Source organism: Pithys albifrons, chromosome 4, assembly GCF_047495875.1.
Source record: "Pithys albifrons albifrons isolate INPA30051 chromosome 4, PitAlb_v1, whole genome shotgun sequence".
In the NCBI taxonomy this organism is placed as follows: domain Eukaryota; kingdom Metazoa; phylum Chordata; class Aves; order Passeriformes; family Thamnophilidae; genus Pithys; species Pithys albifrons.
The window spans coordinates 7,559,034-7,565,448 of record NC_092461.1 but is presented as its reverse complement, the minus strand read 5'-3'; positions in this window follow the sequence as shown (position 1 = coordinate 7,565,448).

The window sequence follows — 6,415 nt, the reverse complement described above, 5'->3', positions numbered from 1 at the left end:
GAGGATTGCCGCCTCCATCGCCTCAGGGAGCCAAAGAGATCACCGCTTCCATCGCCTCAGGGAGGGTGCGCTGTGGGAGGAGAGGTCGCCACCTCCATCCCCTCACGAAGTGCAGGCTATAGGAGCGGGATTGCTGCCTCCGTTGCCTCAGGGAGGGTGGGCTGTGGGAGAGGAGATCGTTGCCTCTATCACCCTAGGGAGCCGAAGGGATCGCCACCTCCATCGCCTCAGAGAGAGCAGGCTGTGGGAGGTGGGATCGCTGCCTCCATCACCTCAGAGAGGGTGGGCTGTGGGAAGGGAGATCGCTACTTCCTTTGCCTCAGGGAGACGAAGGGATTTCCGCCTCCATTGGCTCAGGGAGGCGCCAAGGGGATCGCCATCTCCATCGCCTCAGGAAGGGCAGGCTACAGAAGGATGTATCATCGTCTCCATCGCTTCAGGGAGCTGAAGGGATTGCCACCTCCATCACCTTGGGGAGGGCGGGCTGTGGGAGGGGGGATCGCCGCCTCCATCACCTCAGGGAGCCAAAGGCATCACCACCTCCATCCCCTCAGGGCAGCGGGCAGGGCTGCACTGGGAGCAGCCAAAGGTACAGGGACCGGTGTGTGACAGCGCAATCACAGAGTGACAGAATTATTTCAATCAGAAAAGACCTCTGAGATGATCGAATCCAGCCTGTGACCAAACACCACTGTGTTAACCAGACCATGGAACTGAGTGCCATGGCCCATCATTTATTGAACACCTCCAGGGATGGTGACTCCACTTTCCGTGAAGTAATTCCTTCTGATGTCCAGCCTGAACCTGCCCTTGGTGCACCTCTTGGCCACATCCTCTCATCCTGTCGCTGTCTGGGAGCAGAGCCCAACCCCACCTGGCTACATCTCCTGTCAGGGGGTTGTACAGAGTGATAAGGTCACCCCTGAGCATCCTCCTCTCCAGGATGGACAACTCCAGCTCCCTCAGTACGGATAATAAACGATGGAGAGAGGCTTAGTGAGCTGTTCCACCATGAATGGACATGAAACCAGAACCCTTCCATGGGCAAAAGTCATGGACTTGGCTCAGCTCCCCCTAAAGTGCCTTGTAGTGCTCATCACATCATTACTCAGGGCCACTAGTTGTGTTAGCTTTTTATTTAGGTAGCTCCTAAAATGTTTACATTGTTGTTTGTCCATACAAATCACCTGGTGGGCTGCTGGTTGGCCTGGTACCTGTACCTCAGTGCGGATGGTGCTGTGTAAAGGCAGAATAAACACCAGTGTCTGCCCCGTCTAACTTAAAACATATCACAATTTATTGCTAAGCTTCAGCTCCTGAAGATGTATTTAACTTTTCCTTGCCAATGTTACCTGCTCTGTGAAAGATGTTTCTGTGTTTGAGTAGGTGCTGTGAAGATCCTCACAATTCAGGGACTCAGCTCTGTCAGTTTCCTTTTGAAAGACATAAAAAAAAAATCACCTTTTGGTCCTTTCTTTGGGTTTTTTCCCCTCTCCCCAGAAGTAAATGCATTTAAGACTTTGAGTTCTCCATCGAGGATAAATGTTTTGAAGCCACTACTGAACTGTGGAGTTCTCCTTCCTTAAATGCTTGATTACAGTTTTCTAAAATTGCATGTAACTGTTAGAGACTCATAACTAGGTCAGAATGGTTTTTTTGTTCATGCTGTGAAGGCCACGATGTGTGACCTGGGTCAAATCTCACATAGGTGACTTTTTCTAACATAGTTTTGGCTTTCAAGTACAGGCGTTCTTCTTTGAACTTGATACACCTTGAATTTTACTCATGAATACAGATCCAAAAGCAAACCATTTCTCCATTTTAGATACAATCTTTACTGGTTTGCTTCTAGCACACCTACTTAAAGCAGGTATTTATTTATCTTTTAGCCCCTCAGTGGCAATTTCCTTCTCTGCTACACAGGGCTATGAGTTGAAATTAATTCAGATATGTAGAAGACTTTAAAAGCAGCCTCCCAAAGGTGTAGTTTATGCTCTTGTTGATCTATATCCTTATTTACCACTAATCAAGTGAAAGTCATATCTTACAAGTATGTAACTTGTTTGAGACAGTATTTTGAATGTATAAAGCCGAACTGTGGATTTAACTTTGCTCTGAGTTATAGGAATGAGGTTTTCTGTGAATAAAAGGAGAATTTGGCTCTGAAATGCTAGCTTTTGTTTTGTCAAATAACAGCACTTTTTTAAATATTCTGAAACGCTGTGTGCAAAACAGTTTTAGTCTCGCCATTTGAAAAGGCCAGAAAAATCATTACAGAAAGGTAATGTAATGAATATCAGTTGAAAGTTTACTATTAGTAGTATTGTTAGCACTAAAGTAATGAATCTAGAGAGAGCTCCCTGGAGAACTCATTTAGTAAGCTGCTTCATATTTATTGTTTGACAAACAAATCCCTAATGGCAAAGCTCTCTCTAGCATTTTATTATTAATGGTAAGATGAAGGTTTTTTTCCCAGCTGCATTTTTATCCTTGGGTAAAATTCTCCTTTAGTTCAAAATAGTAAAGCTTCTGTCTTTGTGCTACTCTCTGGAAGCTACAAGAGGAGGAAAACAAAGTGCCCTTCTCCTGAATTCTCTTTGCCTTGAAATTATTATCCTTTTACAAACATAATAGCCTTTTCTATATTTACTTAGTTGAAGACAACTAACCATAATGAAAGAGATTCATTAGATCCAGCTCACCCATTTAAATTCCAAGGAAAAATGGTCTGTTGAACTGTGTTTTCTATTGTCCCTCTGCAGGTCATTACAAGGCATAGCAGCTGTGCTTTATTTGAGAGGTTCCTTCTCACCCAGTATCACTTGCAGAAAGCTTTTGTTGTTAAACATCTGAGACTAAATAACTTAGTTTTTATTTTGCTTAATTTCTTTATACTGTCTGTATGTCAGTTTAAATAAAGTCACACTGGAAGTTCTGAGAATGAATGAACAATTTTCAGCTTTACCAAAGACAGCAAAAAGGCATCTCTATGTCCAAAGATGGATTGGAGGCTCTAGAATTAAATACAGACACCAGCAGTATTCAGTGCTCACCAGAGAGGGACACAGAGAAATAGTAACCTCAGTGACTTCTTTTTCTCATCAACTCTCTAACATACTAATCACAATCCATGTATTGTGTCTACAGGAGTGGAATTTGCTGTATGTGTTTGTAGCAACCTATAACTCCAGATGTCTCCCTTCCATTTTCTTTGCTCTTTTCTCTTCTCTTGCCTTCCTTTAAACTACTTAGTATGTATCTGATTGCTCAGGTGAGCTAAAACATAAAAAAGCCCTGTTTGTGAATAGCATGCCACATAAACCTCTTTCTATTCTACTGGTAGTGTTACCTTTTCCTTACATACATGATATGACTTATTTCTTAGCATGTTTTAAACTGTTTATTCTTTGCAGGTACCCCTGAAAGTGCAATCATGGGGAAGCAAAGTCACAAACCTCACAGGATGGGCTTTAATGGAGCTCAGTCACAGAATCATAGAATGGATTGGGTTGGAAAAGACCTCCGAGATCATCAAGTCCAACCCTTGGTCCAACTCCAGTCCCTTTACCAGATCATGGTACTCAGTGCCACGGCCAATCTCAGTTTAAAAACCTCCAGGGATGGGGAATCCACCCCCTCTCTGGGCAGGCCATTCCAATGCCTGATTACTCTCTCTGGAAAGAATATTTTTCTGATCTCCAACTTCAATTTCCCCTGGCAGAGCTTGAGCCCGTGCCCCCTTGTCCTGTTGCTGAGTGCCTGCAAGAAGAGACCAACCCCCACCTGGCTAGAACTTCCCTTCAGGGAGTTCTAGACAGTGCTGAGGTCACCTCTGAGCCTCCTCTTCTCCAGACTAAACACCCCCAGCTCCCTCAGCCTCTCCCCACAGCACTTGTGCTCCAGTCCCTTCACCAGCCTTGTTGCTCTTCTCTGGCCTCGCTCCAGCACCTCAATCTCTTTCCTGAACTGAGGGGCCCAGAACTGAACACAACACTCAAGGTGTAGCCTCACCAACGCAGAGTGCAGGGGAAGGGTCACTGCCCTGGGCCTGCTGGCCACGCTATTTTTGATCCAGGCCAGGATCCCATTGGTCTTCTTGGCCACCCAATGTTACACACTATTTTCCTGTCCCTTCATACATGTGCACAAGTGTATTTAATCATGTATATCCTGTCGTAAAAAATACGAGGTATGTGTGTGCTACAGGAAACACTGTGCCCTTATTAAGAAACACAAACCCATTCAGTAAGTTTTCAGACCACTGAATCCTGATATCGTAGTTGCAGAAATGTTGGCTGCTGTAATCTGTACTTATCTGCTGTGTGTTTCACATAATTGCAGGTTCTCTGACATGTTGATACAAGCCTGAACAAAAAGTGTTTTGTGTAACTTTGCGGTGGAAGGGAGGAATGATGCTGACATAATTACAGCTGATTTGGACACACTGAGGTGAGAACTGTATCATTTGTATCTCCAGTTTTTTCAAGATTGTGCAATATTCTACAGTCTGACCAGCACAATCAGATTTCATTTTTTAATGTAATCATAATTGTTGCATCTTTGCAATAATTTCTGTAGTCTTTATGTTGGTTGTTTGATGGTTTTTCCTGTAAATTTTCTGAAATATGCTTTCTGTAACGTCACAGAACTGAACTCAGTATTAAGGAGTTGAATATTTGCCATCCTTTAGCATGACAAGGCAGCTGTTCTCTCCTTAATAGAACTTTTTTATCCAGGAAGCAGATGTGTCATGCACTTTATTATTCAGAATTTGAGTTCCATGGCAAATGGGTTTGCATTATCACTACAGGGAACTTGAATACATATTTAACAGGAAGATTTCTCGATGGTTTGTTCACCTTCCCCTTGAAAACCAGTCCAATAAATCCTGCAGTACTTATTAGAGATGATATTAGCATGGGTGTTGTTTTGATGATGACAAACCATTTCAGATATGTGCGAGAGGGGCTTTCATAGTTTTGCTGCTGCAATGTAGAAAACAACAATGTTAACAAAGGGCATTAATCACTGACATCTTTGTCAGTCTGGTTTTGGAACCTCCTGTTTATGTAGGCCCTGCTCTTTCCTCAGCATGAAAAGTATGCTCAGTTCTTGACACTCAAAAAGAAATCACACTTGGACCTATTTAATTAAGCAGAGATTTTTACCAAAAAGAAATATAAACATGAGCTCTGATCAGGAGCTAACAAATTATACAGTGTTCTACTCCACCTTTCTTGGCTGGGTTACTGTTTCATTCTCAGGCAATCAGTAATTCTGGAGGAATAGCTTTTTTGTACTGTTGTGCTTAGTCTGGATCTAAAATACCAAGTTCTTAGCTCACAATTCTCAGTAGTCACCTCCACTGACCACCCAGTGCATGCCTTGAGCAATCTCTGTCCTGATGTTCCACCCAAAAGCATCCTTGTTACTCCAAACCATTATAGTTCTTTTACCATGAATGCAAATTAATTTATCCCATCTAGCTGCAGATTATTCTCATGTAATAAAAAACATATTTCTGTCTTGAATTATGAATCCTTCCCAAACCCTCACCATTCAGTAAAGTTGGACAACACATATAATTTTGATTAAGATTGTATGTACTGGACTACAAGGCCAGGCCTACCGCACTGAAATATTTTCACAAATAAGGTAATGAGGGGCTAAACCTCCTGTCTGAGAAGTACTGCAATTGTTTAGGCACTTTGCCAGGCAGTCAGCAATAGGACAAGGGGACACAGGCTTAAGCTCTGCCAGGGGAAATTTAAGTTGGAGATCAGAAAAAATTCTTTCCAGAGAGAGTAATCAGGCAGTGGAATGGGCTGCCCAGAGAGGGGGTGGATTCCCCATCCCTGGAGGTTTTTAAAGTGAGATTGGCCGTGGCACTGAGTGCCATGATCTGGTAAAGGGACTGGAGTTGGACCAAGGGTTGGACTTGATGCTCTCAGAGGTCTTTTCCAACCCAATCAATTCTATGATTTTATTCAAGGATTTGCCTCAATTGTCCCACCAGGTTTAGCTGTCACATTGTGTTTTTTTTCTTAGTGCTTCTCTCTGTGTTCTGTAATGTGCCTCAATATTTTCTCTCCGTGTTTCACTGCAGAGCCTTTCTGATCCCTTTACAACAGAGTTGCAGGAGGTGTCTGTGTTGGGCAGGCTCTAGTACAATTTTCCATGGTAGAACATGAGCAGATTCCTACTTACTTTGGTCACTCACCATTTACTCACAGTGTTCAGACACAGAGAAGGTTATATACTCTGTAGTCATTATAATAACTTGTCTGCTTAGCTTAATTATAATAACTTCTCTCTTTGCTGCTCTTAGAAGTCACAGTTGCGTTTTTTAAATAAGCTGTTTGGTAATCCTGTTGGGAGGCTTTTCTCTGTAACCAGAGTGTTGGTGTTCAGAAAT